This window comes from Passer domesticus, chromosome 5 (assembly GCF_036417665.1).
Source record: "Passer domesticus isolate bPasDom1 chromosome 5, bPasDom1.hap1, whole genome shotgun sequence".
Taxonomy (NCBI): domain Eukaryota; kingdom Metazoa; phylum Chordata; class Aves; order Passeriformes; family Passeridae; genus Passer; species Passer domesticus.
Window position 1 is genome coordinate 6,099,991 of NC_087478.1, and position 10,977 is coordinate 6,110,967.

Below are 10,977 nucleotides of genomic sequence, written 5' to 3' on the forward strand. Positions count from 1 at the left end.
CAGGCCACACCTGGAATTCTGTGTTCTGTTTTGATGCCCACATCAAGAAAAGGTGTGGGCAGACTAGAGAGGGTGCAGAGATGATCCAAGGACTGGGAAGCCTGTGGAATGAGGAAAGGCTGAGAGAGCTGGGTTTGTTCAGCCTTGAGAAAAGAAGGGTTAGGGAAGACACCCTATCACCATGTTCCAGTATTCAAAGGATGGCTACAAAGAGAGATAATCCCTTTTTACAAGGGGTCACATAGAAAAGATGAGTTAGACGAGTTATTCCTGGGGAGATTCCAGTTGGACACAAGAGAAAAACTTTTCATAAGGAAAACAATCAGCCACTGAAATAATCTCCTCAGGGAAGTGCTGGATTCCTCAACATTAGACACTTACATGGGTCCTGGGCCATCTAGACCATGCTTTTGCCAAGAGAAGTTGGATGACATGATCCTTGAGGTGTTTTCCAACCTGGTGTTCTGTGATTCTAGGTTCCTGTGAAATTCCAATTCTTTAAATTATGTAAAACATCAGCTGTGCTGCAGTTCTGCAGTTTGGTGGTGGGGAATTGCACCCATCTTTCAGGATTTTCCATCAGGTTCTGTACTGCAGAGGCATCTATCACATAAAATATGGAGCAGACGAACTTCTTAGAGACTTCAGTTAATTTTTTTGTATGTTGATTAATTCTGAAGTTTTTTTTAGTTTTGTTTCCAGTTGCAACTTTCATAAGAACATTGTGGACATTCTTGGTGACAATTAAAGTGAAGAATGTAGAGTTTCCACAGCATCTGTCATTTTCTGCTGGGGTAGCAAGGTCTTTTGGAAGATTAGGATTAATCTTTCCTGCTTCCTGGCTCCCAAAGATAGCATCCAAGCTCTCCCCTAACTGCACTGCAAGTTCATTCCACAGCTAAAAGCTCTCCTTATCAAAGATCTCTTCATGCTCCTCCCTCTCTTCTTCCTCAGCTTGCTTCCTCTTTGGTATTTTCGAACAAAATTTGGCCACCCTGACAGTTTCCATATCAACACTCTGCATCACTGAGTTGCAAGAATCCAGTCTGGTAACTGTTAACTGGAGGTTCCCTCTATAGGAGCCTCTGGGGCTTTTTGTAAACCCCAAAATCAAAAACTGTTGGCTTAGAATCATAAAATCTTCAGTTTTGTATTGCAAACCTTGGACCATTTTCATTTTCTTCATGAGATTTACATCAGAGGTGTCTTGGAGAATGTATTTCCTCTGAAAACACTTTTTGATTCTAGAGAAGCCCCTCTTTTCTTTCCAATTCTGCTGGAAATTCAGGAACCAATGTCACCTTTGTTTTTCTGGAACAATCTATTGCAAACTCTGCTAGAGGAGGAAGAACTGCATGTATACCCAGGGAGATACAGAGATCTGAGCTCTTTAATGGAGCTGGGAATGCACCTGCCCTGATCTGAAGGCTGAGCATTCCCAAACTCCTCTTTCCAAGCAAGGTGCTCCCATTTTCCCAATTTGTGTAACAAAGGAAGAGGCACTGAGTGCTGACACCCTGCAGGGGTGCATCCCAGAGGCACTGACATCACAAACAAGGACTGGGCCGTGCCCAGGACTCTGCTGAAGTCAAAAAGGTTCCTGTGCACGCCCAGGCACCTGGAGCTCATTCCATGATCACAGCTGGGACTGATGTGTGTGATCCCACACTGAGGCAAAGCTCCCATCATTGATCTTCAGTGTGCAGGATGAGGATATGAGTGAGGTGGGACTGAGGAAACACTTAAAGAACAAGAGACCTTTAGAAGTATTTTAATTCCAATCCCTTGCTTCAAAGCTCTAACCATGATCTATGGTGATAATTTATGCCTCAGATTGGTAGTAAAAGTATTGTGCAGTCAGTGTGATATTGCAAATGGTAATTTAAAAATTACTGATTATTTTAGAAATGTTGTCTTGTAAAAAAAGACAGAGGAATAAGTGATAATCAAGGATTACTGCTGTTGATTTAAAAGCTTGCTGAGGCAGATTTTAGATCCCAAAGCCAGAGCATTTCTTTTAGCAAATAAAAATGCAAAGAGGAACAGACTGGTGGAGTCTTGTTCGAACAACTGGCAGGCAAGCAGCAATAAATCATGCAAAAAACATTTCCTAAACTTTCCCTTTTAATAAATTAGGTGTTGTTTGTAAAATAGCTTGGGAGAACATGTTAACACAGAACTGCTAGCTAGATAACAAGCCAAATCTATCTCTGCATTTCAGCCCAATTGCACCAGGGATGAATTTGGCTCTGTGTCTCTACAAACATGAATCAAGCTGTTTGCATTTTGTCATTACACTATCCCTGACCCAAGTGTATACATTTCCTTGGCAATTAAAAGCCTGAAAAAAAACACTACACATTATCTGTATAACTTTTTCTTCCTTAGCAAAAGTTGTATTTTCCCACTCCTGTCCCTCCCTAAGTAAGGAAGATTAAGGGCCCCATCCAGTTTCCTGTGAAACTGAAGATAAAAATTCCGCTGGTTTTGACAGCAACAGCAGTGCTTTCTTCATTTAGTGATTATTTATTTGATTGATGGCTGAGTCCCAGGCAGCAGTCCCAGCTCTGTTGGCTCTGTGCTTGGCTTATAAAACTTCTCATGTCCATTCTCCTCCAAAGAAAAGAGGGAGGCCGATGCACCAGTGATGCACTGGAAGCCTTCTGGGTTCCCAGGTGTTTGGGGGAGATGGCATCAATTAATAGGGATTTCTTTGGGGAATTCATCAAAAGTAAGAGCTGCGTGGGCATTTTAGGACCATGTGTATCTATTAACTAAGAGATTCACCATATCCCTCATGGGTTTATTCTCTATGGAGTATTTTGGTGTATTTAAACCCTCTTCCAAGTCCTTATCAAACTTCTCATCCTGATTCTATGCAATCCAAGACTAAATAAAGTGTATAGCTAATAATTGCAGGAATTTCCATAGTGGCTTTTCTCAGCTAGATATTGCAATTAGACTGAGAAGATTTGCATGTGCATCAGTTAAAATGTACAAATAACATTTAGTGGGCAACAGCAAGCCTCTGCTCAGAGCAGTGCAGATCCCAGACCCCATCTTTAAGGAATTTTCCATGCAAATAAGTTTAGTCCTGTCAAATTCTCTTTTCAGAGCAAACCCAATGAGCGTTTCAGGGTTTATGCTCCCAGGCTTTTGGCAGTTGCTGCATCTGAGGGTGGTATATTTATTCCCTTGCAGAGAGCTGAGCTGTTGACAATGCAAACTCTAATGAACACCTCTACTGGAGATAAAACTTGCCTCTGCTCACTTGGGATGGCTGAATCTGGGTTGTAGCCTTCCAGCTGGGATTGCAAGGACTTGGGAGATGACCAGAGTCATCACAGCCACTGCAGTCAGTGGTTCAAGAGAAGACTGTTGTTATTGGCTGCATCTGAGAAACCCACCAAGTTGCCCTATGAAGTTTTTACCTGACTAATGGTAAGGAAAACAGCAAGAGACAAAAGCAAAATGTTTCCCTCCTGCTTTGTGTGTTTGCATGGCAACATGATAACCCCACTGCCAGAATCAGCAGCCCTTTTCCATTAGGAAAACTAAGCAGTCCTTACCAGCACACCGGAAAAAACCCCAAATCTGCTTTTTGCAGCTTCTGAGAGACAGGCTGAGGGGGAGGGGGTGTATTTTCCACATCTGTTTCCTCCATCCACCTCTGGTTTGCTGCTGCAGGGCAGGAAACACATTGCTGCGTGCACCAGCCGCTGACCCCTCCGGGAGCCAGCCTGCCAGCAGGGCTGGGAGTCCTTCACACTTCATCTGGTGGAGCTTTGGAAACATGGACTGCTGTTAAACCCAGCCTGACTTGCTGTGTCAGGGCAGCAGTCTGAGCAGAGCTTGTTTACTTTGGGTATAGTAAAGAAAAAAGAAGTCAGTGAAGGGAAGGAAAACCAATGGAACCTGGCCTCACCAGCGGTGTTTCAATAGCTGCATGTCAGTGTGAGGAGCTGCTTCTGCACAGGTGTGCCCTGGCTGTCCTCTCACACTGACCTGCAGATCAGTTTTGCCAAGAGTCCCCTTATTGCCCACTTCTCTCTGCTTCATAAATCTCCTTCAGGATGTCCTCTGTGCAAGAGGAGCCACATCCAAGTCTTTTCTGCTGTGAACAAGTCCCTAAAAGTCCATCACCTGACTCCAACACCTTCCCTGTCACCCCCCAAAGACCCCAATCCCAAGGCAAGGTTGTCCCCTCTCTGCCTTTCCCCCTGACTCCCATGAAGTTCCCCTTTATCCTTTACATGCTTCAGGGTACTGTCAGCCCTGTGACACCACAACATGATCTGACAAAGAACTCTCCCACTTGCTCCAGTGCTTCCTTGGGGCATGTGGCTGTTGGAACTTGCAAGGGTGATTGCCATAGCAGGAATGTGTCTCTATTTCTAAGGGTTCAAAACACAGAAAAAAGATGTTGTTCTTCCCCACCCATCCTCTCCTGACAAAGAATGTTTGTGAGCAATTGAAGATAAACACTTGTCATAAAAAAAACTTGTCTTCTCTTTTCCCAGTAACCTCTCGGCATCTGGCCCCTGTCTCTACGGCAAAGTCAGATAAGTTCCCTTCCTGATTTCATCCAGCTCATTTTCACACTTTCCAAAACTTGAAGCTTGCACACTGACAAACCCTTGAGACTGATAGAGAATAGCCTGTATTAAGCAAAAACACCATCCAGGTCTTCACTGTGCAACAGCCTTTCCCAGAATCTCCCACAGCACCTTATCTAGTTCAGCAGAGGCCAGGGTGTCATTTCAGAGGTCAGCTCTTCAGCTTGGGTCTCCCAGTGCACTTACGGGGGCCCTACTGAGGCTGAGTCCCTCTTTAGCCAGGGAAGGGAGACAAAAGGGAAAAGAAGTTGTTATTTTTAGAGATTTCTAGGCCTTGCAGCAGAAATGAGAAGGCAGCACTGCATTGTACCCATGAAGAATACAATGGATTTCCTTGAGGCAGGCAGAGTGTGCAGAGAGTTGTGCCCCTCTCAGATGTGCACAGATACCATGGCTGGGTCATGGGGAGGCTGTGCAAGGAGGAGAGTGAGAGATGCCAAGAGCAGTAGCAGAGCAAGGACAACACAAGGTGCTCTGAGGTGACATCGTGACTCCCTTAAACGTTTGTTGTGTGATAAGCAAAAATCAGTCCGAGGCAGTATTGTCTGTCCCACACTGGGGAGGATGTGCCTTCATCTTCACCTTACCCTCACCTTTTAATCCCCCACATTCTCCTTAATGAGACGTGCTCTGAATGAATACGTGTGCAAATGAATCCCTGGTGAGCACAGAACTGCAGGGTTTAGCTGGGGTGTTGATGTAGCTGCAGGATTATATACAATTAGACTGTCTAGACCACATTCAGCAGGGATGTGGATAGGGTGAGGATTACCAGCTGGGAAATCAGATATTCAGTGGGAGGGTGGGCAGCTGGGGTGGGGCAGGAGAGGAAGCCAAGTGGAAATGTAAGAAAGCACAGAATAAATTGCCACCAGGCTGGACGTATTGTACACCATGAGCTTCTTTGCACTGGCTGTTCCTTGTGCTCTTCTGCAACAGCTCAGCTCTTTGCAGTCTTGCACATCTTTCATCCTCTAGACCATTGTTAGCATGGAAAATGGCATTGTTTTCCTGGGTCAGTGAGACACAAATTGGACAATGATCATAGAATCATAGAGTTCTGTAGGATGGAAAAGACCCTTAAGATCCTCAGCTCCAGCCATTAATCCAGCACTGTCAAGTCCACCATTAAGCCATGTGCCCAAATGCCACATCCACATGTCTTTTAAATCATTCCAGGGATGATATTCCTCTTGATTCATACAGAGGGACTGTGGCAGAACAAAACCTGAACCCAGGTCCTCAGGATGTTCTTCTAATCCTTGGACTATGCTCACATCCATGGTTCTTCTCTTCCAGTCCCCTAGAATGTTCACCTTTTAACCAGGTATAGAAGTACTCCTATAGAAATCAGAGCCAGGATCTATTTGACATGCAACAGCAAGTACTTGTCACACTGAAAACAAAAATGTCCCATTTCATTCCCCTTGATATTCCCTGCAGGCAATGGAGCCCAAATCTCCCCCTGCAGCAGTGCTGATGGAAGAGATGCACAGGGGAGGTGACTTGTCCCTCCTCAGCCTCAAGCTCATGGTACAGAGATTGTTTTTCCCACAGGAAGCAGGTGTGGGAGTGCTTTGGGGACACTGTGTGGCCCTGTTGGGACGTGGTGGGCACAGACCACCCTGTGTGGATGGCCCCAGACCACCCTGCATGGGTGGCCCCTGCTCTTGCCCCTTTCCTTGGGGCTGTGCTTTGCCTGGCACTGCTGCTCTGAAGCCAGATGGTCCTGCAGCTTGTTGCTTCTTGCAGTTGGGCTCTGCCAGCCTGAGCAGACGGATCTGAGGGGCCTCAGAGAGCAGAAATCTGCATTTGCTGAAGCGTAGGAGCTATTTTAAACACATCAGCAAAGTCTAGCATGGAGAAGACCCTGCTGCCTCAGAAGCATATTTAGCCAATCTGATACAGAAACCTGACCATATTTCACAGAGCACATCATTTACCCTGCTCCAGGCATGGCTTGGGATCGGGATGCTTCATGCCGCTCCAGCCATTAGGAAGGAAAACTCTTTCTCCAGGAGGAAAACCATAATTTGTCATTGCATGAGCTGGAAAACTAAGCACCTTCATGTTTCTTTATTTACTCCTCCCTCAGTGCTGTTGAAGGATCTTCAGGTACCTCTTGGCACCAATCCTGTACCCTCCCACTCTCCATACTGAAATAAGACAGGAGGTTGGGAGGGGGGAAATGTGAATTTTTTGCACCACTGTTCAGTCTGTGCTGTGAGCAGCAGCCCTGCTTGGTGGTGTCCTGCTTGCTCTGACCCCAGAGCACCAGGAGCTTTCATCCCCTCTTGTGTAACTGGTTTTATGCTCTGGGCATGGCTTGGTGCTGAGGAGCGTGGATGCTTTTTGTTCTGTCTGTAGCAGAAAGAATAGAAATTAATCTCTCTCTGCTCTAGTCAGCCCTTACATCACAGATATTACACAGCTCTTTGTAGTTTCCAGCAATACTTGGCTTTGTGTAACTCCTCAGTGGCTTCTCCTGTCTTCTCTTGGCCCTTGGAGATGTGCTGCTGCTCACTGACATGCCACTTTCTGCAGGCTGGAGGCAGGAAATACTCTGCTGATCTTTTTGGCTCTAAGGATGCACTTTCCAGTCTGAACAAACCCCAAGAGACCTGAGGTTTTATTCTTGCTGCATGACAAGCAGCAGGAGCCATAGGTGTGGGGTGCTTGGGATGTATCCCCCCACACCACAGCTGGCAAAACAAATCATTCCACAAGGTTTCCACAAGGTTTTCACCACCTGCCCCAGCTTCCTCCCCACAGGAAATCCATCCTCCCCCGCTGCTGGAGACAAGAGCTGGACCTTTGTTTGCAGCTCCCCTTTCACAAATAAAGCCAGTGCTGACTAGTAAACACAGTGCCACTAAATGTGCAGAGCAGCACTCAAAGATTGGAAGATAATGGTGAGCTTTTTCCACTGACTTGGGTAAGAGGAGCTGCCAAATCCTTTAACTGTATACAAACAGCTCCTTGTTACTGAAATTTGCTTTCCAGCAGCACCCTAAGGTGTTTTCTGCTCCATATGCACTCAGTTTGAGGGGCTGGTTGGGATTTTAAGAGGAGAGAATTAGAGACAGATCCAACCGAAATACAAAACTGCCTCATCAGGAGGAGTTTAGCTGCAGGGAGTGTGACATGCAAATGGTTAGGAACAACATGAGGATCACCACACTGGGTCTGACCTGAAGTCCAGCTAGATGAATATTTAACCTCCAAATAAGTCTAAAACCAGTGACTTCAAGAGCAGATAAGCATATCCCTTCAGCTATGAAGATTATATTTCCCTTCTACAAGTGCTAATAGTTTAAACACCCTTAAATCTGTTTTTTTATGTCTCCTTCCTAACTAGGCTCATACAGGTTCTGTATCTCCCAAACTCTCCCATAAAAAGGGTCTCAAGACCGAAGAATGTAAAGAATTTGAGCATTATATGAGCCTTCATTTACCTCCTCCACACATAGTACTTCATTGCCTTAAGTTAAAAGAAAAGAGAATATAAGAAGAAGAAACAAGAGGTTTAGGTTGGATGTTAGAAACCATTTTTTCACTGAAAGGCCTGTCTGCTAGGGGCCTTTCAGGACACTCAAAGAATATGCCCAAAGTCTTACTGTCCAGGAGGACAGGAGAGGGAATGTCTCTTGTCACACAAGCAGATGTGGAGAGGGGCAGCTCATCTGGATCCTTGCACACAGACTTTCCTGAAATACAGCATGACATGCAATATTTTTAATATAAAAACTTATTATTTTTTTCCTTTTCTAAAGTCTTTTTCTAAGAGCTGTAAGCTTGGAGCTGCTGGAGAATCCCAAGTGAGAAATAAAAACCTGGACCAAGTCTGTTGTGCTGAAGTGGCTGATCTCTCACTGAGCACAGAGGAAGACCTAATTCTGAAGGGAAAGAATCTGAGGAATACAAAAGACTGGAGGAAAATTCTTTGCAGAAGCTTCCAGAAGAGGATTTCTATTTAGCAGGTCTGCCAGAGGTTCAGTGCTCCCTAAAAGCAATGCTGACAACAGATTGTTCTCCTGCAATTTGCTTTGGGAAACAACTTTTATGATTAAAAGCAAAAGCTTTAATTGGTCAGAAGTTTTGCTGACTCTATTTCAAGGATACTGACATTTTAACTGAGAGCATTAATTCCTCCAGTAAGAAGTTTTTAATGGCTAGGGATCTATGGTGGTCCAAAAGTAGTTTAAATATAAGTGATTTATATTTTCTATTTTAAAAAAGCAGAAGGTGAGGAAAGTTTCACTGAGCACAATGAAAGAACTCTGGATTTATATGGAATAAAATAACCAGGCTGAACTGCCAAACCCCTTAATGACCACATTCCCTTTCCAGAGATGGAAAAAGAGGAGGACCAGCACCTTTTTTTTTCTTCAACCTCACATTTCCAGGAACCTCTTTGCTTTGTTTTTCACATCAGGATTAGAAGAGGTAGGGGTAAGATATCAAGATAAAGGTCATCCTTAAGTGCATTTATTCTGATTGAAAGTAGGAAATAACAGAAATCCCTCCATATTTCCAACTCCACTTGGCCATTTCAAGATAAATCCCCCACCCTGTGCTTGGCTATCAACCACACCAACAGGGAAAGTGCAAACCATCTGCTTTTTGGAAAGCAATACCCAAAGCAGTTTGTTCCTGAGCTGGCTGGTGCTTCAGGCCCTGCACCTTCTCCGTGTCAGTGACCAAGGGCAGGGAAAGGACCCTGCAGAGGGACACCCCCAGCTCCTGGGCATCTGGGGGAGCTGCCAGGGAACCCTCCCTCTGTCTGCCCCCTTCAGATGGGCTGTGACAAAGGCTCTGCTCTCAGGAAAGACAGGGCAGGGCTAGTTCACCAAACATGAAAGGACCTGCTCTCTGCTCCCTGCCATGTGATGTGATGTTTGTATTTTGGGTCAAGTCACATGTGCCATGGGTTGTTATTTTAAATTATATTCAAGGTGTGTGCTGTATATTTGCATCCTGGGCTGCAGGAAGAGATTTTTTTGAAGTTCTTATTTTTGGCTCAATGTAAACAAACGGACTATAATTTGGAAGAGCATCTGTGATGCTGCTGATGCTTTGAGCAAGAAAAGAATTTTTGTCAATGGAGGGGAAGCCACGCTGAGGGAGCTCCATGTAATAAAACACCCACCCACCTTCAGCCCTTTCTTTTTTTATTTCCAGCACTTCCTGGGATTTTCAGCTTCCCATTTATACATGGCATTGCAGAGGGAACACACATGAACCCTGCAATAGGTGCTGTGTAACAGGGATGGAAACAATCAGATCTTTCTGCCCACAGACTCAGACTCTTCCTGCAAGGGCATGACTGGCTTGACCCCCAGTCACTCACAGAAAGCAAACTGCAGCATGCTGAGGGAGGTTAATCTGGATCATGAGGTATTTTCTGGTTTGCAAGACCCAAATCAGAGGTTGAACTTCGCTTTGCACCACTGGGTAACTTCAGCAAAATACTTTCTTAGGGCCTGCTTCATTTGCCATTTTTTAACCTGTGGCCCCACTTTTGCTCAAGCAGCTTTTTTTTTTGCCAAGGTTAGAAACATCTTGGGCAGTTGAGGCTTTTATTATGGTAGCTGCTATCTTAGAAAAGGATAAAGTTCCAGATCACAGAATATTTCTTTCTCTGGTAGCTGTAGAAGGAAGTTGTGGCTTTCTGGAGCAGCCCTGTGAGCAGCAGAGAGCCATGAGCAGAGGAGAGACCTGCTGAACCCGGAAAACTCTGTTTTGCAGCTGAGCAAAAATGCAGTTGTTTCAGCGCTGGTTAAAAATACCTGTGGCTTGATCCTGCCAGAATTGAAGGAAGTCTGCCCTAGATTAAGAAAGGCATTTAAAAAAAAAAAAGTAATTTTGCAACAGTGCAGATGTTTGCTTTAGTGTCACCAACAGCACAGGCTGACCTGAAAGGCTGCAGGAATGAACACAGGCTCTTGTTTCACTGGGCAGCTCACCATCCAGAGCTGGAATTTTCATATTCTTTATCACTAGAAGATTAAATCATCTTCCCTGGTGCAGATGAGCAGCACATCCAGGCAGAGTCCTTAATGTATTAAATTACTGCAGCTACATCCACTTGCCAGTTACCTGCAAAGCCCCTGATTCCTGCTCAGAAATGTGCTTTCTGCTTTGCTTGGGTTGTGGCCAGTTGGCTTGTGGTGCAGCAGCAACCACAGCACAGCAGCAAGAAGAGAGGAGCCACCCTGAGGGTTTTCTTTAGCAAGGAGCCAGAACGTTGTTTTTCCTTCGTTTCCCTTGGTTTCCCACTTTGGCTTTGCTTTCAAGGTTTGTGGAGGAGGGATGGGTGGCTTTTGGCTGGGCTGGGGAGCTGACCTTGCCCTGGATGCTG

At 45.2% G+C, this 10,977-nt stretch overlaps 1 long non-coding RNA gene across 1 annotated transcript; it reads left to right on the forward strand.

Annotated features, from left to right (window-relative positions):
- The first annotated feature begins 1,576 nt into the window (after window positions 1-1,576).
- LOC135301588 (uncharacterized) lies at window positions 1,577-8,701 on the forward strand. The gene is made up of 3 exons (XR_010363347.1): window positions 1,577-1,724; window positions 3,202-3,441; window positions 8,390-8,701. It is a non-coding gene; the product is annotated as an uncharacterized LOC135301588 (long non-coding RNA).
- The last annotated feature ends 2,276 nt before the right edge of the window (window positions 8,702-10,977 follow it).